The sequence below is a fragment of the Mustela nigripes genome, chromosome 6 (genome assembly GCF_022355385.1).
Source record: "Mustela nigripes isolate SB6536 chromosome 6, MUSNIG.SB6536, whole genome shotgun sequence".
NCBI classification, from domain to species: domain Eukaryota; kingdom Metazoa; phylum Chordata; class Mammalia; order Carnivora; family Mustelidae; genus Mustela; species Mustela nigripes.
In genome coordinates this window covers 40,721,059-40,745,728 of record NC_081562.1, presented here as the reverse complement: position 1 = coordinate 40,745,728, position 24,670 = coordinate 40,721,059, and positions in this window count along the sequence as shown.

The window sequence follows — 24,670 nt, the reverse complement described above, 5'->3', positions numbered from 1 at the left end:
ATACGGCAGTAAATATTATTAGATCTTGTCTACAAATCAAGAATTGAAAGCTCATCAATTCTAAATAAACTGGTTGTCCATAGCCTAGTAGAGGTAGCTTCTAATGTTAAAGGGGCTTCTGTTTAAGTTGCATTGTTGGGATAAGCTTTGTGTTATATAATCAAGAACTATGGCTTTGAAATCCAAGAAACATTAACATTGAGTGAGGAGATGGTATCACAAAATAAGAATCTTTTTTTTTTTTTTAAAGATTTTATTTATTTATTTGACAGACAGAGATCACAAGCAGGCAGAGAGGCAGGCAGAGAGAGGAAGGAAAGTAGGCTCCCCACTGAGCAGAAAGCCCAATGTGGGGCTCGATCCCAGGACCCTGGGATCATGACCCGAGCTGAAGGCAGCAACTTAACCCACTGAGCCACCCAGGTGCCCCACAAAATAAGAATCTTATCATAATCATCGGAAATATATTTTTATAAATCAGCTTAGTATTGTATGGAATATTCTTAACATGATTCTTCCTTTATAAAAGGATTTTATTATCCTTTGCCATCTTTTGAAAAAGTGGTTTATGATATTGGTACAACATAATGATTACTGTCAACCATGACCCTTCATGCATCCTCAGAAAATAAAGCTGTCTCCTTACGGTCCCCGCTTAAGTTTATGAATGCTATTAAAAGCCACATAGCTTCCTGAACTATTTAAAAATGGTGCATATCCATCAGTCATATTTTTTAGATTCCATGCACTTCTGCTGATGAAGGTCATAAACCACATCAGGCAGATCCAGAACTCAGACTCTCTTTTCTACTGGTCCTTTATTCTGACCAGAGCAATTGTATGTCATTATTTCCATCAGACTTGACAATTTCCTCTTGGTAAAGTAAATAAAGCATATGTGTTAAAAACCTCGCTGTGAATCTTAGCATCCATTCTTGTCTTGAGCTTTGACTGCAGGTGTGCTCGGCCTTTTAGCAGGCCTTCCACAGCTGCTGAATTACTTTCTGTAAATCACCATTTTTATTCATGTGTATCTCTTGTTTTAAAAGAAACATGAGGCATTCCATTCTCAAAATGACTTTGGAGTAGAAGAATTTTTTAAGGGAAGAGGGGAATTGCAATTCTGCCTAACAAAAACATTCTAAGTCTGTCTGTCTCTCTCGCATGCGCTTTCTCTTTTTCTCTCTCTACACGCACACGCACACGCACACACTAACTTACTCATTCATCTGGTCTGGACGTTTACAAATGTTTAAACATCCCATTTCGGTCTAGAATTTTTATTTTTTATTTTTTTATTTTTCTTTTAAAGATTTTATTTATTTATTTGACAGAGAGAGATTACAAGTAGGCAGAGAGGCAGGCAGAGAGAGGAAGGGAAGCAGGCTCCCTACTGAGCAGAATCTGATGCGGGGCTCAATCCCAGGACCCTGGGATCATGACCTTAGCTGAAGGCAGGGGCTTTAACCCACTGAGCCACACAGGCACTCCTAGAATTTTTCAAAAGGATGTGAAAGGTAGAAAATTCTGAATTCAATTTTATTGCTAAAATATAACAAAAATTTTTCATTATAAGATTAAGGATGCTTTTCATTCAGAGAGCAACATTTAGGACAAATTATAAAAATAAGTACACATTTTGGAAATACTTCAGATGTTACAGTCACCTACCTAAAATTCAGCCGTTCTGTCCTCCAGTCCTCAGCTTCGCCACTCACTAGCTATGAAACACTGGGCAACTTACTTATTATCTCCCTGAGCCTCACCTTTCTGGTCCTTGTAAAGGGGTTTTATGAAGATTATGCTTGATAAAGACTGGTTATCACATGTTATACAATATATAGTAGTTGCTAAATAAATGTAGTTGTTTTTGCTCATCACAATGATGTTGGCAGGTGTCACTCAGTCAATAATGTAGATATACAGGGGCGCCTGGGTGGCTCAGTCGTTTAAGCATCTGTCTTCAGCTCAGGTCATGATCCCAGAGTCCTGGGATTGGGCCCCACATGTGGGTCCCTGTTTCTCCCTGACCCACTTCCCTGGCTTGTGTTCCCTCTCTCGCTTTGTCTTTCTCTGTCAAATAAATAAATAATCTTTAAAAAAAATGCAGATACACCAGTGGAATCTATTTGCACAGAGGTTTACTTGTGCTTGTGCCATCTCTAAAATTCCGTTTCTGATTTTGAACATCCATTTTGTGAGAAAAGGACCAAAATAGCTGGCTATTGAAAGCATACAAAAAGAAAATATTTTGGTATTTATATCAAAGAATTGAATGAACAGTGAAAATTTAGCAAATTATGAAAACTGAAAGTCATAAAATATGGGAATCGATTAAAAGAGTTGAGTAACATAGGTAACTTCATGATAAAAGTTTGAAACAAGCATGGATGTGGCAGAATGAGGGGTAAAATTGGAGGAAAGGAAGAGTGAAACAAGTGACTCACAGTTTTAGTGCTTGAGATAAGCTGTTCTTGAAGAAAGATTGGATTTTTTATGTGTTTGAGTTCATTGTGAAACTCAGTCCTTCTGTGAGATATAGTAGAAGTTATAAGCCGATAATCATGTTTATCATTTATAAAATTATTTCCCCTGTATTTTCTTGGAATCAATTACTACAAAATCCCAGGGGATGGTTAGTTAAGAAGTCTTCCTACAGCTGTTGGCCTCTATTTTGTTGCTGTGATTACAGACAGACATATACAAGCAATGTCCTCCTACTCAACAAAGCATCCAACAACTCATCAAAACTGAGCAATGAATCTCTATAGCCTCTGGGTATAATCATCACTTTGTTTAAACTCTAAGGAAGAAACCAGAAGTGATTGCAACATCATTGAACCTCAAACTCTCACCATAAGTTCCATTGTATATACCACCTTTGAGCTCAAGAAGTCTTATGAAAAGAAGGAAATAACAATCACAGAATTCACATTTCACCACCCATGATTATATCATTTTATATCTTGGAGCCAGAGAAATCAGATTTGGGTGAATACAGTATAAAGGCTTTTATGAAGAGGGTGGGAAATGGTAGACGCATTCAAATTTAAAGTTCATCGTCTTCTAACAGTATTGTTTTGGCTCCTTTGTCTTTCTAGCATAGAGCTTGCCCTAGTCATTATTATTATTTCATTATACAGAGCAGGAAATTGAATAGAGGAATAGAGGAAGCAGGAGACCCTTGCACCCAATTCTAAGCCTTTAGTGTTTTTTCACCAAATCACATTGATCAAGGTTCATTGTGCTTTGTATGTTGCTCAACCATATGAATTTTTCATTGGAAGTTGGAGGAGAAATGATTATGCAAGTCCCAAGAAAACATGATGCATCAGCTAGTTGTAGTTGCTCCAGAATATTTAGAAAAGCAATAACGCTCTTGTATTATAGTTCCTGGCTTGGCACATTGTGTTACATTAATCACATTAAATTAGATGTGGGGAATTTATGAATCAAAGATGATACATATATATGTGTGTGTGTTTGTATATATACACATATCTATAATTTATGCAGTTTAAAATATTTATTTTTCTACCACATTATCTGGTGTTATAAACAATGCTGGGATTTAGATGCAGACATAGTAATTCTCTTATCATCTAGATAGGTACAAGAGTGCATATTTGTATGTGCCAGAGAATGTGATTTATACACAGTGATTTTTTAGTCAATAATGTTTATAATGCAATTTCATGTTAGGCACTGTCACGATAGAAAGTGATGGATACAAAACTATATTGATAAAAGTGTGATTTGGCAAACATTGGAGCAGGGGGAGGAATGATTCATCAATGTGACTCGTATAGATATTTTTGTATAGGATGGGCTTTGAGGCCCAAACATGTTAGCATGAATGTTCTTTTCAAATTATTGTAGTTTTCTTTTACCGAAAACAGATTCGTTTTTTAATTCTAAATTCTATATAAGACCAAAAATAATAAATAAAAATAAATGTAAAGATAACAAAGGTCTGTTTTTACGCATTGTCTCTTAGGCCCCAGAGAGCCAGGGGACATCCTGATTAGTGATTAGCTTCAGGAGGTTAATGTGATGATAATATATTCGATAGATTGTGAGCAAACAGAATCAAGTTTGACTGACTGAAGGGAGAATATTACAGGGGGACAAGAGTGAACCTCAAGGCCTTAGAGTTTATTACAGGTTCTTAGTTGGGGGTGTGGAAGTGTTGGGAGATGTTTTTAGTTATTACCGTGCCTGTGGAATGCCTCTGTTGTTGAGTCTGTGGAAATCTGGAAAGGAAAACATCCTACATTATGAGAGATCTTCTGCAGAACAGAGAGTTTTCTACCCAAGTCCAGGCATAACCCTTAAGTGAACGTGTAAAGAGTCAGTAGGATTTGGGGATGGTATTATCTTCCAAGGAGTGTAATTAGGAATGAGAAATTTCAGGGGAGTATGCTTTTTCTCTGTGTAACATTATTAAGGTCTAGCATGTTTATAGACAGAGGCGTCTTTGTATACTTGTTCTCACCTTACAGAATATTCAAACACCAAGGTTTTCCTTGAGTTTTTCTGTTGAAAGAGAATCAAGATAATTTCTATTAGTAACAAATAAATATTTCAACCTTGAAATAATTGACAGTGTTTTTCAGAGGAGAATTATAGATTAAAAAAAATCTGTAAAAAACTCAAGAGTATGAGTTTAAGGAACAATTTCCTTAAAAGAAAATATGAAGACAGGGACGCCTGGGTGGCTCAATTGGTTAAGCAGCTGCCTTCGGCTCAGGTCATGATCCCAGCGTCCTGGGATCGAGTCCTACATCAGGCTCCTTGCTCGGCAGGGAGCCTGCTTCTCTCTCTGCCTCTAGCCTGCCACTCTGTCTGCCTGTGCTTGCGCTCTCTAACAAATAAAATCTTTAAAAAAAGAAAGAAAGAAAGAAAGAAAATATGAAGACAAAGAACTAGATTCATTCCCTACTACACTAGTAAAATGAGAAATCTCATATTTGACTTCATCCATTCTTTCAGCATACATGTTTTCAGCATCCATTGTTTCAGGCACTGTTCTAGGATTTAAGCACCTAGCGAATTTGCATAAGTGGCAAGCATGTATTTGTGGTTTGATTACTTACCTAAGAATAAAGGAGACAATAATGAATAATGTCAGGTAGTGCAGTGATGGAAAGTGTTAAATGAGCTGGCCAAGAAGGTACTGAATGGTGATATTTTGAGGAGGAGCTAAGTAAGGGCTGGTACCAGCGTATATGAATACGTGTGGGAGAGAAGCAGTCCAGTAGAGAGATCAGTAAAAGTTCTGAGCATCACTGGTCATGATGAGGACCAATAAAGAGACCACAGAACAAGGGGAAAGTTGTAGACATAAAGTTGGAAAAGCAACCAAGTTCTAAACACATGGGAACTCTATGATAGCCCACAGAGCAACTTTTTTTCAGAGTTACCTTAAAAGCCACTGGAAGATCCCGAGTATAAGAGATACAATCTGACAAATGATTCCAAAGGATCCCTCTGCATTCTTTGTGTTTTCATGGTCTTGCAAGAGTGGACTCAAACATTATGGATACCATAGTCTATGAGTGATGAGGGTTGACTTGGACCAGGTGGAAGCACAGAAGTTGTAAGGTGACTATTGAAGATAAAGTCGACAACATGCTGTAGGCTGGGAGAGAGAGAAGAATCAAGACTCTAAGGCTTATGAATCACCCTCAATTTATGGGATGCTTGTTTGAGAAACATTGTATTACGAAATTAGAATTGGTATTATCTATTAGATTTAACTTCTTCAAGCTCTTCCAAATATTGCACTGTTATTCAAGGCAGTCATCCCTAATCCTTTGGGGCATTTTAGTGACTTCTTCTAGATTGGATATCTTTCTAACCTTTGACTTTGGTTTTCCATAGTTTTTTAGTAAAATAGTACACAGGAGGAAGTTTAAAATGCATATAAGAAATACGTTATGGAGGAATGAAGTATAAATAATCGTGAAGTAGCTGAGTGTGAGTTCTAGAAACAGACTGTCTGGATTTACATGCTGATATCCCATTAATGAGCTTTATAACTTTAAGGAAATTGGTTACTCTCTTTTTCTTCATCTGTAAATTAGAAATAATAACATTCCCTACCTTAGAGGATTGTTGTGAGGATTTAATGGTTTACTACATATGTAATGCTCTGAGAAATGCTTGGCACATAGTAAATTATTAGTAAGTGTTAATGATTTTTATTACCTATTAATACCATTGCTAATAAGAACTGATATGTGATTCAAATTTTAAAAAGAGGCAGCTTCAGAAAAACAAAAGGAATAAGTAACCCTTAAATTGAGCAAGCCAAATGAATAATTGAAAGTGAACTCTATATAAAATTAATGAAAAAAAAAACCCCTGAAAACTCAGTAAGTTCGTAAGTAAAAAGTTTGAAATTATATCGGATTATTCTTGCCTAACAACATGTTTTAGATTTGTAACCTGAGAGAAGAAACACATTAGCAGCAAAAGAAACAATTTTTCAATTATAACCTGTATCATTAAACTATTATTATGTTATACATTACTGGTATTTTTTCCCCTGTTTTGCAAATTGCTTTTTGGGAATCCAAATTTAAATATATTTTTTGCATTTTCCAGGATTTTCAGTTTCCTACTGACACCCTCAATTCATTGGTGGTACTAAATTGAATAAACAAAGTGAAACTTAATTGCTCACATATTTGAAAATAATTTCATCATTTTGAAGAAAGTTCTTAAGAATGCCTAAAACACAGTTTATAAGATATTGACTAATACGTATAGTATTTAATAACAATTTTATCCTAGCATAGAAATAATAAAGTTGTAGAAAATGAGGGCTGGCTTATTTTCAATTCTATAAATACTTTTTTTCTTTAGAGTCTAGTTACAGGATTCCAATTGACTGGAGCATAAGTATACAAGAAATATTTGTGGTACGATTAATGTTTGATTATGAATTTCATGTGCTGAATGAAGTAAAAAAAATTTTTGAAAATGCTGTCTGAATCACACAAATGACAGAAAATAATTTGACCTTTAAATTGTAATTGTGATAAATGGCCTTTAGTTTGACATTTCGAAACTGTCAACATCAGGGTCATCTACAAATGTTTATTCAGTATACATTATTTAATGTGCATTGTGATTAGACTTTGGGAATTTCACTTGTAAAGTTGTGAGTAAATATGGTTCATCTCTGGTTCTCTTTTTCTTTTGCTTAGACTGTTCCAATACCTTTTACTCTCTTTTTTTTTCCTAGAATACAATTTCAAACATGAAATATTCTTTGGGATGTACCAACCTCCCTTTGCAAGCATGATGCTGCTTATGCAATAGTACTCCATTTTACCAAAATTATATACTATATATCTTAAATATATGCCAAATTAACTTTTTCTCCCTCAGTTTGAAACTTTCCTTTCTGCTTAAAGTGATATTCTAGTTGTTAGTCGGCTTTTTGGATATGCTAGGAGTACTCATATGCTGAAAATAGGAACAAAGTGGCTTTGAAGAATAATTAACCTGTAGTAAGAATGACTTCTTGACAGGCTGTTGACAAAAACACTACCACTAAGTCCAGTATTCTCAAAATTTCCATTATGGTATAACCCAGGGCTTTGTAAGAGACTCTATTTTGGGGCCAACTCATGGCAACAGTGATTGCAGAAGTGGTGGTTGGAGGAGGAGCGCCTGGGTTCAGCACAGGAGGTTATGGAAGCCAGGTGACAGGAAAGCAGCCATCATGAATTGGACACGACTCTAGGACTCAACTGACCAGGGTCACAGTTAGCTGGGGAAGCTGACACTAGCTTCTCTTTTAAATACTCTTTGAAGTTGGCATCTGAACAGCAGGCCAGTCCAGTTCCCCATTCTTGTCACTCATGGTGAAGGAACCTGTTAATTCAGTATCTGTACCATCTTATTGGGGTGTTCAGAGCCTGATTATGAGTGAGTCATTACTTCTGGCAGCTGTGAGCACCTCAGTCAGCAGGGGGTTTCACCATCCTTCAAAGATGCCAGCTGAAAACAGCTTCCTTCAGTCTCCGAGTCTAGATTTAATGTTTATCTTCTATGTTCCCAGTAGCATGTTTTTTTTCTGTCTTTTATGGAACTTAACAGAATTGGTTTTGCAAGAGTAAAACCATGTACCTTCAGACCAGGCCTCCATTCCTCCCCCATACCTAGCTAATAGTAAGCACCTAATACTTGTCTTTTGAGTGTGAAATATCTTAATAAAGTGAGGGAAAAACTAAATTTTTTTTCCTGTAGCAGCATTTTTCTATTGTCTTAACTGCTTGTATTTAAGGTTTTAGGCTTCAATAAGCCTACCATTCATGCTAAGATAAATGAGAGGAAGATAAGTCTTTTATTGCTTTATTTCAATAAATTTTGCAGATTCACACCTGATGATTTAATCATCTATTTTTAGGCTTCATTCACTTTCTGCATGCTGGGTGAACAACTTGCTGCTCATTAAACAGATTGTACATTAAAAACTATAGAGTACAAAAGCAGAAATATCATACATTTGGTGATAATTAGTAGTGTTCATTTCCTCACTAAGTACTAGGGCATACCACACTGTTTCCATAGCAACTTCTATTCTGTTCAATTAACTGCCTAATGTGAATATATGAATAAGTTTCTGTGTTTAAGGAAAAGGCCCCCAAACAATGGGGTGATTTAAAAGTTTACAGTTACAGACGTAAGCATATTGGTTTTATGTTATTTTCTACTTTACTTTTGCAAACACATTTTTTAATGTTTTCAGGTTCTGGTCATAACCAGAAAAAGCATAAGGAGTGAATGAATTTAATGAATTTTCAAATGGCCTACTGAACCAGATTCTCCTAGTCCCCAGCTACTCCCTGGTTGTAAATTATGCAAATATACAAGCTGCCTTAACTCTTTCAGGACACCAGGGTACCATTTGGCAAATAGCTACTCCAGGGAACTAATCCATCATGGGGCGGGTGGGGTAAAGAAAGAAACAAAGGCCATTTCATAGCAATTAAATATGTGTTGCTTTAATTTATTAAATGTCCCTGGAAAGCAGGATTTGCATTATGTTAATTTTCCTAAAGAGAAAGCACTTAGATATTTTCAGCAGTCTCAGACTCTGTGGCTGACAGTATTGTGTAGAAGGGACAGCAAAGACTTTGAAGTTCAAAATCTAAGTTCGAATTCTGAAACCATTATGCTAAGTCTGAGACTGGAAACACCAACTCCCCTCATTATGAGGATGGTAATTACATTGACACTGAATAGTTTCTTAGCCTTTATGACCCTGTATGTGATTATATCAAAGTGCAACAGTTATGTGTTAAGAGCAGTCAGTTTCCCTCTTCTCTTTGGTGGCTCCTCAGCATTAATAATTTTTTACCTTAAAGAAAGTCATTTCATATAGTTCAGCTTACTAGATGGGAGAGAGAGACATGGAGGCACAGAAAGATTAAGTAAGGTATCTGATGTCACAGGGCCAGTGATTGTATATCAGGGCCTATTCCTTTCTCTCATTTTTTGCCTAAATAACCTTGCATATTGCAGGGACCCCAAAAATCATTATACCTGCCACATCTCTAGTCATTGGCTGGGTACTGAATGGAAGGTAGAAGAGAACGCACTTATGATCTGTCTGTCCTTGGAGGCATGATCTGGAGCTTGGTGGAAAGATTGAGATTAGGCTGGGAGTTAAAAAAAATTGTTCCACTGAGAGACGCACCTTGTAGTTTTACCATAATATTCGTCCATTTATCTAACTAAAATAAGAATGGTAACATGTATGTGTTTTTTTTTTCAAAAGGGTTGTGATCTTTTGATGTTCTTTGTTAAAAAAAAAAAAAAAGTAAAGTAAGTTTACGTTTTCCATGCCTTTATATATATCATTGTCAAATGTTTATTCTTATCTCTATTATCTTTACTGGCTATTTCAAAGAAAATATTCTAAAGTCTATCCTTTATTTTTTTGTTTTTTAAGATTTTATTTATTTATTTAACAGATGGAGATCACAAGTAGGCAGAGAAGCAGGCAGAGAGAGGGGGAAAGCAGGCTCCCTGCTGAACAGAAACCCTGGGATCATGACCTGAGCTGAAGGCAGAGGCTTTAACCTCCTGAGCCACCCAGGCGCCCCTAAAGTCCATCCTTTATACTACCAGTTGTGAAGAGGCTTTTAAGAGCAATATTTCAGGTTTCCCCCCTATTCTATAAAGCTTTGTGTGTAAGCTATATATGGGGTTTTTTGGTAAGCTATATATGTTTATATGTGCCTTACTTTATACTTTATTTTAATAAAACACATATAAATTAAAATAAGTCACATATAAAAGTTTTTGGACAATAGTATATTGAATATAACTTAGAAAATGCAAAGCACACATATTCCATAATTTAAAACTTTTACTAACATTTAGCATTCCACCTACTAAGCACCCAGCAATGTTAGCTGTCATCGCAACTCGTCTTCTCTTATCTTTCATGTAATGATACTAATTTGAACAAAATTACTTTTCTAGATAATTCCCATTTTGATTTAGAGATTTGTATTCAGAGAGAAGTGAAAAAAAAATTTCTATCAGAATAAACATAGTTATTAGGTAAATTGTATTGATTTCTTATAATATGCTAGGCAGCATGTTAAATTTGTACCCATATTACCTCACTGTATTCTTAAAGGTTGTGCTTCACTGTTATCTATTTAGTATCTTAAGTCTAGACAACAGCTGCAGTACTTTTATGAATCTGAAACTTTTTTACTGTTTTTATTTTTTGATTTATTATTATCACTATTATTTTTTAGAGAGAGGGGTGGGAAGAGAGAGAGAATCCCAAGGAAGCTTTATGTCCAGCCCAGAGCCCGATGCAAGTCTTAAGCTCACAACCCTGAGATCATGACCTGAGCCAAAAATCGAGTCAGATGCTTAACCAACTGAGCCACTTAGGCACCCCTCACTGTTTTTTTATTTAAGCAGAAAAAAGTGTTCTAAAGAATCTGTTCCCATTATAAGAATTAGACAAACACTTTTTCTTACTAGTTATTGTTAAAGCCATAGTATACCTAACATATCAAGAGTTGTTCTTAATGAATTAATCAAAATAAGTAATTTTTTCTTTAAAAATTGGTATTTCTCTTGAAGTTCATAAAAATATTCATCAAAGGAAACTGTATTATTCTTGACACTATGATAGAACTTAAACCTAAAAGATTCAAAGCACTTTCCAAATATTAAATAATTTGCTTTGAAAATCTAAAGGAGAAAGTAGATAAACCAGTTTGCATCCCAGAATCACATCTTATGTTATTATTGGGGTTGGAAATTGTGAATTATTGTTAGCATTGAGCAGTTATTTTTTAAAATGCTTGATAGTTCTTATATGAAGTTGGGTCAAAAAATACTTCAAATGTACACCATTATTTTGTTCATGAAAGAATTTACAAGAAAATTATTTATGTTTGCCACCCATTTCTTTTCAGTAAGGATATGCTTAGGTAAGGTAAAATGTGCTCAGTTTATTTTATTTGAAAAACAGTTTTATTGGAGTGCTAGTTGGAATCATGTTAAATTTAGTAACATTTTCATGATAAATCCCATCCTAGAATATGAAATGAGTTTCTGGTTGTTCAAATCTTGCTTTAAATCCTTCTAAATTATTTTGATGTTTTCTTCATATAATCCCTGTCTGTCTCATTAGATTTATTTCTAGGTGTTTAATAGATTTGTTGTATATGTGAATGGAGTATTTTTTTTCTTACTTCCATGTATTCATTTATTTTAATCTTGTTTCCAGCCACCTTGGCAAGTTTTTTAATTCAGCTTGTTTTACAAGAATCACTTGAGTTTTTGAGAGTTTTCAAATGTTATATGCTGTTGAGCTTAACTGTGATAGGTTCAGAGCAAGTCCTCAGTAAGCAGTGGCTGTTTTCATAACCTGCAGTTCCACTTTCAGACTTCATGGTCTTTATCTATATAACATCCTCTCCAGCATTAATTGCATGCATTTTTATTTTGGTGATTTAATTAATTAATTAATTAAATTGTAAATAGCATTTATTGAATATCTGTGATTAAATGCTACTTGCTTTTATGTAATGGCTTTCATACCATGAAGATTGCCGCAAGGGGACCAATCTGTAAAGTAATCTTGACTTGGGACCACAACTAGTGTAATGAAGATGTTTATAAAAAATGTTGAAAGAAGAAATACTCTTTTCTTTGCAGCTTGTTCACTTTTAACCAGTGACAATTTTTACATATTTAAGAACACAAAAAGACGTTTTAATATGTAAAACATAAAACTCATGGTGTGAAACTTTGGCATGGATGTCACTTTTTTATTCTATTTTGGAATTGTCTTTTAAGTTTTCTGCATTTTTCTCATTGATGAGCATTCCATATTATATTCTTATGCATCCTATAGTTTTATCAGTAGTTAACAAAACACATTATCTATATGACTGATAAAATTTACTGAGACAATATAAGTCTAAGAAAAGAAATGAGAAAAATCATTTGTATGTAAAGATTTATAAGTGGTGATCTTCATAATATAACCCTAACAAATGTCATTTTAAGGACAAAATTGCCTTCTAAATGAGAGAAGTGGTTATGTAAGATGAGAAATATAATTTAAGTTGAGAAAATATATGTAAGTAAAATTTTCTCCTTAGATGTTTATATGACAGCTTTGTGTTAATAGCAGTGGTTTCTTTAGAACAACAAAAAAATAAGATGTTTTCTGATGTCTAAAGCTTTCATAACAGTAACTTTACTTGGGACCTCTTGATAAGTTAGGACTGATTAACTCCTCTAACCTACTGAAGAGGCACCTTAAAACTGATTTGAGAGGAGTTGACTATAAAAATTAATACTGTCTGCTAACATTTGTTGAGTATGTACATTGTTTTAGGCTCTGAGATTGAACACTATACTTGAATAAACCTCATTTCATCTTAAGAAAAATACGTGGGGGCGCCTGAGTGGCTCAGTGGGTTGGGCCTCTGCCTTCAGCTCGGGTCATGGTCTCAGGGTTCTGGGATCAAACTCCGCATCGGGCTCTCTGCTCAAGAAGGAGTCTGCTTCCTCCTCTCTACCTGCCTCTCTCCCTACTTGTGATCTCTCTGTGTCCAATAAATAAATAAAATCTTTAAAAGAAAAGAAAAGAAAAGAAAAATACTGTGAAGTTGGAAACAACCATTATTCCTATTTTGAAAATGAGGAAATTAAAACTCTGAGAACAAAATAAATTTTCCAAAGTTATAGAATTAATATAAGGCTGGTACAATACTCAAATCTTAGTTTAATTCCAAAGTCGTCGTCTTGTTTTCTAATCTACTATTTCATTACAAAAGAAGTACTGACGTGATTTTTCTTTACAATTATTGAACTAGTTTGGGTGCCTGGTTGGCCCAGTCAGTAAAGCGTCTGACTCTTGGTTTTAGCTCAGGTCATGATCTCATGGGTTGTGAGACCAAGCCACGGGTCAATCTCTGTGGTTGGCAGGAGTCTGCTTGAAGATTCTCTCCCTCTGCTCCTCTTCCCACTTGTGCACATGCACATACATATGTGCTCTCTCTCAAATAAATAAATCTTAAAAAAAAATCAACTATTTATAAATATCTAGGAACCCATAAATCAGCTCTATAAATGTTTGACCTTGAGCTATTATTAATGTTTCTGACAAAAATATTTAAACCATCACTAAGATATAAAAGTTATTCTGCTTTTAGTTGTGATTATTTATTAGAACTTTTCAGAGAAAAATATCCCTGTGATCAAAGTATCTGTGATCAGGAAAATTGCAGCATTTTTTCAGTTTTTGATATTCAAACCTAGAATCAAAGCAGTTTTGAATGTGGATAAAAAATTTAAAAAAGTATGTGTATATATATACACACATATATACACACACACGTATATATATTAAGTCATTTTTATCATACAGATATGTAGCAATTGCTATATTCTAGAGATTGTCATTAGGGCTTTAAAATATTAACTTATTTAATCCTCATATTGAGCCCTGCGAGGTAGGTTTTATTATCCCCATTATAAAGAAAAGAAAATAAGACAAAAAACTTGCTCTTGTTTGTGTAACTGGTAATTATAACCATTGGATTTAAACTACAGCTAATTCCAGAATCTGTGTTCAATGCTGCCTCTCACACATTGTCTTCGAAATACCTAATTCAATAGTTCAGTCAGTGTTTTATTTTAAATATATTACATATATTTCACAGCATCCTGTGTTCTATTAAGAAATGGATTTATACTAACTGTATTTCAAAGAATGTAATTATTTTTTAATTGTGTTGTGATATGGCAGAATTGTGCTTTTTAAATAGTATTTCCTTATTTCTTTATTTGACTACTGTCATAGCAAATTTCTGAATTAATTGACATTTTAATTAACAAGTCAAAGGTTCTCAACAGACATTGTTTGATGCATCATAAAGCAACCTTTGTGGTATACTTTGACACCGTTTGTCATCTTATTTGTGCACTAGAGCATAGAACATAATGTTTCTTGTCCATAGGGATTTCTTTAGCAATTGATCATTAATAGAAAAACATAACATAGCTAAGCCTTTGAGAGAAATTAATGTCTTGTCCCAATTAAATGCATTAATTAAAATTACAGGATCTTTGAATGATTTTTATGAATTGTCAAACTTCATTAATGCAGCCTCTTGCCAAAAATAATGGGGGATTATTTCTTCTGTTTTGTTTGAAAGCAAAGGATGATTTCTTAGAATTTTGCCTAATGCATCTTACCAGCCCCAAGAAAGGATAGGTCTTTGGTCTACTACATCATTATTCTCTCCCAAGTCCAGGGATCTGTGTAGTGTATTTCTTGGTAGCTCCCCACGACCTCACACCTGTTCTATTCTTCATTATCTTCTCTTTGCTGTTGCATTGGGTGTGAAAGTCTGCTTTCTCTGAGAAGCCGTAAGTCTCTTGCGTGTAATGGACCTGCTCAGTCTTTCAACAGAGTCTAGAGAAGACATTGCATGAGCTGCCATCCTCTCATTTACAAATTACCTTCTCAATATTCTGAAAATATTGATTGAAAAATAGAGCAACTTAAGAAGATCTTTACACTATCATATGATCTCCCTGATATGAGGAAGTGGTGATGCAACATGGGGGCTTAAGTGGGTAGGAGAAGAATAAATGAAAGAAGATGGGATTGGGAGGGAGACAAACCATAAGTGACTCTTAATCTCACAAAACAAACTGAGGGTTGCTGGGGGGAGGGGGTTTGGGAGAAGGGGGTGGGATTATGGACATTGGGGAGGGTATGTGCTTTGGTGAGTGCTGTGAAGTGTGTAAACCTGGTGATTCACAGACCTGTACCCCTGGGGATAAAAATATATGTTTATAAAAAATAAAAAGTTATAAATTAAAAAAAAAAGGAAGATCTTTACACTATGTTCTGAACTTGTGACATTTTTACATACTAATAGTTTTGCCATCACACTTGCATGGATTAAAACTTTCCCAATAGTGATAGAATCAGTGTTATTGTTAGTGCATCACTGTAGAGATGTCTGTAATGGCCAGATCACAGATATCCTGTGAACTTGTGTATTCTAAATCTTGTGTCTGTATTTGAATAGAATCACTTTAAAAAAAATCTTAAACCGGCTCTTTAATGTACTTATAATATTTTCATACTTTAGAAAGGCCACAATATTTATTTGGACCCATGCTGTCTTTTTGTTTGTTTGTTTTACCTCTGCTGTGTTGCACATGGCATGTCCAAAGTTCTTTTAAAGATCATTGAGGGGGCGCCTGGGTGGCTCAGTGGGTTAAAGTCTTCGGCTCAGGTCATGATCCCAGGATCCTGGGATCGAGCCCCACATCGGGCTCTCTGCTCAGCAGGGAGCCTGCTTCCCCCCCCCCCCCCCCGCCTGCCTCTCTGCCTACTTGTGATCTCTGTCTGTCAAATAAATAAATAAAATCTTAAAAAAAAAAAAAGATCATTGAGGTAGTGATATGTGTATTCAGAACAAAATTTTCACATGGGAAATAATTGGGGATAGACAGGTGGCACAGTGGTTTAGAACCCCTGAGGTAGATTTGGGGAAAACACCTGTTGAGGTAAAGTTTGGGATAACTAGACTGTCCCCACCTGGATTGGGATTGCCAACAATCTAGGATCTGTAAACAAACGTTTGTTTACCTTCATATGTGTAAAGGACTATGTGAGGTTTCTTCATTTATTAATTTTTTCAGTTAGCAGTTTAGATAACGGGCACTTGTCTAAGTGCAGGTGACTCAGAAATGAACAAGATGGCCCCATTCTGCTCTTGGGCAATTTATAATCTGTAGAGAAACACTGAAGGAAAAACTAAATGGTTCATTCATCCATTTACTTAATATACTTTCTGTTTCTCTGTAACACTCTTTATGATCTGATACCTTGTAGTTTATCAGTTTGTTTGTTGGCTGTCTCCTCCATCCAGACTGGAAATTCAGGGAGGGTAAGGATTTGTCTACTTTGGTCTTTGCTAAAACTCCAACAGCTAGAATTGTGGTTACCTCATGATATGAAGACAATGTTGAAGGAAAAAAGTGAAGAGACACACACCTCATACTTATCTATGAAGTATGAGGGTGCCCAGTGCCAAGTGTAAAGATGAATAGGAACCAGAGGGACTAGGAAAGCCATTGTGAGAACAGGCATTTTACTGAGAGAAGTTTATATGCAACAGCAGACAAGAACTCAGGTGCCTGGAGAAGCAAAAGCAGAATAACAAGCTCACATGTCTGAGAGGAGTAGCTTCCTGAAGAAAATGATGTCTGACTGATGAAAGCAGCAGTGGCCTTAAGGACTCTAGGCTTAACATTAATTCCCTCCTTATCTGTACACCCCATATCTAGCCACAGTTGCACACACAGAAATGTAGCACAGGTACAGTTCCTAGGATGGCAGGGAGGAAGCAGAGATTAAGTCTGGCTGGAGGCATAAAAAAGACAAGGAGAACTGTTTGCTCTAAGCTTTCAGAGGGGGACTCTGGTTATTTAAATGAGTTGAGAGTATTCTCCATGGCTGAAGGAATGGCACAGGCAAAGGTACTTAGATAGAGTCTTTCTGACCATCTTTTTCTGAATTCTTGGGTCTGGGTCTTAGAGTTTGTGACTGATCTGGTTTGTTGATGATTCTCACAGCAGGCACCTCCTCCATTGTACAGATATGCTTCCTTTGTTTCCATTAAATAAGTTTTGTGATATTAAAATGTTCCCAAGAAGCAGAAGACTGTAATTGCCAAGTATACTGTACAAAGGAAATGATGGATTTAGAAGGCTAATCATAGAGACGCAGAACAGAGAGTAGAAAGAGGCTTGTTTTGCAACACACAGGAAGAAACAATTCCTTGGTGGGAGATGAGTAATCATTTTGTAGAGGAGACTGTAGAATAAAACTTTCTTTGAAGTGTTCCTGATGAAGAAAATGTAAATTGCAAAACATTTTTGGAGAACAGTTTGGTAAAACCCAGGGATCCTGAAGTGACCTACTGGTCTCACTTGTATTTAGGTTGAAGCATCTGAAATTGCTGATGTTTAGCTGTTCTTAAATGACAACAGTGACAGTTTTATATGGTTTAATATATAGATATTATAATGGTTGTAGCCCTATATATAATATCCCTATATACAGGCCTGTGTGTACACATATGTCTTAGAGAAATTTATCCATGAATTGTGGCAACAAACACAATTGTATTAGCAAAACATTGGAAATAATCTAAGTGTCATCAAGAAAAGAATAAATTATGGCATAGTCATACAATAAAAAGAGTAAAAAACTAAGTATTTAATGACTGTAGTAAAAATAATAATAATAATAGTAATAATAATAATAATTAGGGAAGTGACTGTTTTTGGTAAAGGGGAGAGCCTCCCCAAGCATTAGAGAGGCTTCAAATGCCTTTGCTGTTACACCAAATTATATTTTATTCTGTGCATCAGCTAAAATCACAGTAAGCTAAACTCATTAGTCTAAAACAGCTCTGTGCCGTGACCAGCTGCAGACTTATAGCACATTTTTCTTTCCTGAAACTGGATAGACAGAAATTTGAGAAAGTTTGAGACTTGAGATTTTATCTCCATTTTATGTCTTTCCATCCTTCTAGAAACACTTGAAAAGCCACGTGACTTGAATCAAGCCGCTGCTTGTTTAGTGCTGCTTCTGATCCTATTCTATTTGATATAAAATGAAGTGAGTTATTAATATTTTATAGCTTATACTGTCGTTATACTATACCACCTCTGAGGGATGGAATGAAGTAATATAGACACACCACTGTTCTTACTAATATTACTACTGTGCTATGTTTTACTACTACAGAAAAATAAAGCCTGCAGTCAGAAAATTGATTTAAAGACACAGCTCTACCTTTCCTATGCCATATAAAAGAAGAATGTGGTTTTCTGCACTTTAATTTACAGTATACATCCCAGCTTCTCCTAAAACAGATGGGGAAATGCAATAATATTACATTCGAGGCCCCCAAGACCAAGGGGAAACCTGGCAGCCGTTCAAAAATAATGACATAACAAAGAGAAGAAAACAGATCCTGATTTTTCCCTGATGTTGGACTCTCCATCACTGGCCAAAGAGTGATTTTGGCCTATTTGAAAAATTATGCCTAGTTGAAAAGGCATACAAAATAAAATCCAGTGTTTCACTTTTGTCCAGTAAAAGTAAGTCCTGATTTCAAAGGAATTTCTTTGGAGCAGTTTAAAAGCCAAGAAGCTGCTGGAATTTATTATCAAACAGAGTCTGATCCTGAATTATGCTATAATTCAGCTGTAGTTAGAGACCCGATCTTTATTACTTTTTCAGAAACGTACACAGGCACGCACACATACATAAACACGCCTAATTTTAATTCACTGGGCTCTTGGTTGTAGCTCTGGTTAATTCACTGGGTTGGTGTTTTAAATCAGAAACATCAAAGGTGGTGAACATTGCAGACAAGCAACTTAATAGTAGTATTTATATTTCACAAATTATAGAGTCTTAGAGTATGTTACTGACTGGTTATTAAATGGCAATAGATGGATCAGGACCAATTGATTATTCAAGTATTTCTGCTTCTTCACTATGAGCGTGGTTCTCAGTGGAAGAGAGGTCTTCTGAACTCAAGATTGTTTATCCAGTTATGAAGAAACTATGAAAAATCTACAAAACAGGAGGTCTCCTAATAGATGTCATAAAAATTATGGTGACACTTTATTTGTTTTCAGTAATACCTCAGTTTTGCATCATGCATAAAGGGTAGACCTGATGAGACCATCTAAAATTTCTTTCAACTCTATTTTCTATGATGCTAGCATCCTAAACTTCCTACTTTTGCTAGCAAGGATCTTGGCTATGGTGTCTACTGAGGAAATAAGTTTTATCATTTGAATTGATTATAAATCCTGTGATTTCACCATAAATTGTTTCTGACATCATTAATTCTTGCAGCAAGTCATAGAGTAAGCCATTTGAGAACTAGGAAATTACCAGGGAGGTGATCCAGATAGAACCAGACTCAGGTGACACACTGTAATCATAGATTATCCCTGGTATCTGGGCTTCCTCAATGCTCTTTCAGCCTCAATTTCCTAAATAAATTTCCGAATGTAATTTAGACTAGACCTTGTTTAAGTCAGTACCTCTGCAGAGAGACCACTGCCACATTGGACCCAGAATGGAAATGAGAAGGTCATTCAAGTCAGTCAACAAATATTTACTGAGCACCTACTATATGGGAGGTATTCCAAGTACTGAGGATAATTTAGTGAATAAAACATAGGTTGTTATTGATCTTAGATTGTTCAAACTCTGATGATATTTGAGTATGTCAATTTCTATGTTGAGTATTAGTAATAAGGTACAAAGATAATTCGTTAAATACTACACCGTGTGTTATATTACTTTTTGTTCCATTGTTATTTCAAGTTTTAATTTATCTTGTTTAATTAAAGGCATAAATTAGCACATCATGTTGTTTGCATCAAATTATGCAGCTGAGTTCTTGGATTTCCTTTGATTCACAAAGTACAATTCAACATGCAAGAGGAATAAATCAGAAATATCTTTCAATTTGAATTTTAAAATAAAAGCATGAAATTCATGTGCCCTGTGACTATACATTTTGTGACCATTTTGTAATTTTATTTAAAATGATTTTGTTATCACAGACTGAATTTGAGCATTCTTCTGTAGTGTGACAAGATCATTTTGCCCAAATTGTTTTCTCTCTCCTATATTTTGTATGACTCAAGTTTTTCACATATGCCTTTGAAAATGAATGACTTAATCATTTAAAAATGATAAGTCTACACATTTGTTTCCCTTTGCAATAGTTTTAAGATGACCTTGAAGTCCTCTTTTAATTCACTTTGGGCTCCTTCATGAATCATTTAGCCAGAATAGGCCAAAATAAAGGACTTTTTGTTCAGTTATAATGAGAGATGGTGTTTAACTTCTGTGGAATGGCCCTGGTATCCTTCCACCCTGTCTTTTTGTCTTGTAAGATGGTTTCCTTCAGATTTGGCTCATGTTAAACCTTCTGTTTCTCCCCCTCTTTCGGTATTTCCTAAGTACCAGGCTTTGTGTTGGCTCCTAGGGGTAGGAAAGGGAATCAATTAATCACATCCCCTTTGGATGTGATGGCAGAAAAATGTTCCTTACACACATAATCACACGTAGTAATTTAATTTCTTGTTTTAGTATCTTGAAAGAAGAAGTATGAAGTGCAATAAGAGTTGTGTTGGGGAATTTACCCCAGGCTGAGGAGGAGGGGGTGAATGAAGAAAGTCTTTCTTGAAGATAAAAGCCATTTAAGCTAAGCCTTGAGTATTTCTCAGTTGGAGAGAACAAAGAACTTAATGAGAAGAATCTCTAATTGCCACTCCTCTCCTGTCAGGAGATATTTCACTTGATGCTCGGTTTCAAGGAGGTACAGCTGGAAGCCTTGTTATTGGGTATGTTGAATTAATCTAATGCATGATTTGAAGAGAAAAGATTTAAGTGCAAAATTCTGATGGAGAGAGGAGCATTCTGTCATATATTATGAACCATTACAGTATTTCTATATGTCCTCGACGTGAGTTTAGTGAGTTTGTTTAGTGAAGTTGTTTAGTGAGGCTTATTACTTCAATTTAAAAATTACCTAAATTGTGATTTACTTTTGTAAAAGGATATTTAGTTTCATGGGTATAGTAAGCCTGAAGATGTTTTTGGAACCTGGTAAACATTGGTTACAGTTAATGACTTAAATTTCTCATGCATGGTAATGTTTAATTGTTTTATTGTTTAGGATAATAAGTTTCATAGAGATGGTTCTCAAAGTACCTATGACTAGGTCACTGAAAGGATTAAGAATCAAACTAAAGATACTGATAATGATAGGCACTGCTTCCAAACTTTCTACCACTATTTAAGTGATGTGATCCAATCGAGTGAGAGACTGAGGATGGAAAACACATATTCTTACAAATTTTAACAGTCATTATAAATCTAGATGAAATTCAGCCGGATGACTCCGATAGTTATTTAAACTATTAGGTCACCTTTTAGACTCATCAAAGTGCAACTATATTGTACATTGTTGATACATTTTAATGAAGAATGCCTGGGACGACACAGGGCCTTTCTTTTTTTTTTTTTTTTAAAGATTTTATTTGTTTATTTGACAGACAGAGATCACAAGCAGGCAGAGAGGCAGACAGAGAGAGAGGAAAGGGAAGCAGGCCCCCGCAGAGCAGAGAGCCGGATGCCTGGCTCTGTCCCAGGACCCCAGGACCATGACCCGAGCCGAAGGCAGAGGCCCAACCCACTGAGCCACCCAGGCGCCCCTGACACAATCCCTTTGATTCAAATTAATTGTAAGACTTTTCTACATTTCGGCTCTGCTGTTTACATTAATGACCTACTAGCACACATAACTCTATTAATTTCTTAGGAAATTTGAGCCATTAAACCCCAAGGGAATTCCCCATCATGTTTATATTGACGTTAAAAGTTACTGAGGTAAAATTTCAACTGCTTTTTCTCCGTGAGCCCTTAATTCTTCCATACTTACGACTGATCGATTCTTGTGTTTCCTCCACTTTGGTGTTGATTAGTTTGTGACTCCCAACATATTTTCCCATGGTTTTTTCTTTTCTTTCATTATTCATACAGCCTATGAATGTGATTGCAGTAGATTATAATATAGCGACAGGGTTTTGAAATATCTTTCAATACACATAAATACACATACTCCCCAAAGGAAAACCTCTGAGACCTAGTCCATAGTTGGGGCAGCCTTTGCCCTTAACTTCTTGAAACCATATCTGTACACGGTATATATGCGTTTATGAGTAAGTAACGACTGCATCAGATAGCTAGTGTTCTTTCCATATCGTATGGCTCCAGGGGCTGGAATTGGACTATTAGCTGAGCTGGTGTTTATTTCTTAGTCTATTTCACTTACATACAGGAGGCTACAAGGTGGCCATTTAAACAAAAATTGAATTTTTGGAAAGAATGTCTCATAATTTAGGTAGTAAAAGGAAAAGCTGAAGATCTAGGCTTTGAAAAAGAAAGGGTTAGAGAGGCTCTTGGCTTTGTGTAGCAGGAGTTCACATCCCGTGCTTGGGAATATAACTTCAAGGAGAATCTAGTGGAATAGTATTTGGTCTGTTCTCCAGTTGCAGCTAGGGAAAGACAGGTATTAGTATGGGAAGAATGGCTTTCAAAGCATAGGGTTGGCAGAATGAGCAGAAGAAAGTAGAACGATGCCAGGAAAGCAAAAACAGTAGCTTTCTGCTCTGCTTTCTGGGATGAAGCTCTCTGGAGTGTCCTGGTCTCTAATATGGGAATAATATTACCGCTTACTTCTTAAGTTGCTAACAGTAGTGAAACTAGAAGCACTTAGAACAGGCTCTAACAAATAGTAAGCACTCAGTGTCATTAGTATCTCCATTTTATGGTTCAGAGAGGTTTAAGTAACCTAGCCTAGAGTCACAATAAGGAGTGGTTAATCTGTTGTTCAATCTCTGTCATTACAGAGCATTCATCCTTCACCACCTTGCCATTTTGCTCCAAAGTTCCATAGAGCCTAGTCCTGTAAAGTCAACTTTCTCTTTATTATAGTATTTCTTCTAACAGCTATCATTTTAAAGAAAAGTATGAATTCTACTCCTTTAGTCCCTATCATCTCAAACTGTAACATTTTTTTCTGGAATAGCATATGTTGCTCGATTTAATCTTTGCAGGCTTCCTTAGAGGCCAAAAAGATGATCCCTGTCTTTCAGGTAGTAAAAATACAGTGGAGAGAGGTTAAATGTTGTGGTCCAGTCCACAGAGTGAGTAAAGGTGGCAGCTGAGCTTTGAACTGAGCTCTGCCTGATTCTGGAGCCTTGTGGCTCTGACCCATCTTTGCTGCATCTTGGGAAACAGGAAAGTGCAGTGAGGGTCCTTTGTTCCCTACCAACAGAGAACAAGCTAAGTAAAAATGACATCTGTCCAAAGAAGAATATATAACCAGCATACAGGAAGGATGGAAGCTTCTAAAACAAATAGTGTAGTGCTCGCTTCGGCAGCACATATACTAAAACAAATAGTGTTTGTCTATGTTTTTAATACTTTTTTTTCTTTTAATTTTTTATTTATTATTTTATTTGACAGAGAGATCACAAGTAGGTAGAGAGGTAGGCAGAGACAGAGGGGGAAGCAGGCTCCCCGCTGAGCAGAGAGCCCGATGCGGGGCTCGATCCCAGGACCCTGAGATCATGACCTGAGCCGAAGGCAGCGGCTTAATCCACTGAGCCACCCAGGCGCCCTGTCTATGTTTTTAAAATTCCAGACTGTGTTCTAGATCCTTGCAACAACCTCATTGGGCACACATATCTTTATTTTATAGCTAGGAGCATTTAGCACATTAATTTTGTTACTTCCCCAGGACTATTGTGTCTATAGGTGAAGGAACCAAACCTATAGGCTCTGTGAGGATATATTCAATTACCTACTGGTGAGGTCATTCAATAAGTAAGTGTTGAATGCATGAATGTCTTTCAGCCACAATTCCCGAAGTTCTGCACTTTTTTCCTATCTTTTCAGAAGCAATAAAATGTGAACAAAACAGCAATAGTTGAAAACCAAACTAGAGCACCAAAAGGATGTGGGTCTGGAATATGAAGTAAAAAACACATACCCCACGAATGCACCCAAATCCATAGGCTTGATGCCTTGTATTAGAAGATTTAGTCAAACACATGAGTCAAAAATATAATCTTTGATTTTAGAAAAGGATAAGGAATAAATATAAATCTAAGGGTTAGGAAAAGGTAAATATTATGTCCATCTTTGGTAAAAGAATGCTTTGTGAATTATAGACTGTTCAGTGTAATTTCCCCACTAGCTGGCAAAATGGTAGAAACTATTATCAAGCAATCAGTGTTTGTCCATCCACAAATATTATAATCAGCATGGGTCTGAGAAATGAAAGCAATGCTGGATGTGTCTGCTTCTCTTTTATAAAAGAGTTATAGATTTTATACAAGGAATTACAAAGTATTAGTGTTTTTCAAAGGGTGTTCAGTGGATGTTATTAGGATTAATAGCTGAAAAAAATCTGTAGTCAAGTAAATTTAAGAAAGTCTAGAACTTAAAAGGTGAAACAGGTTTCTTTACTAT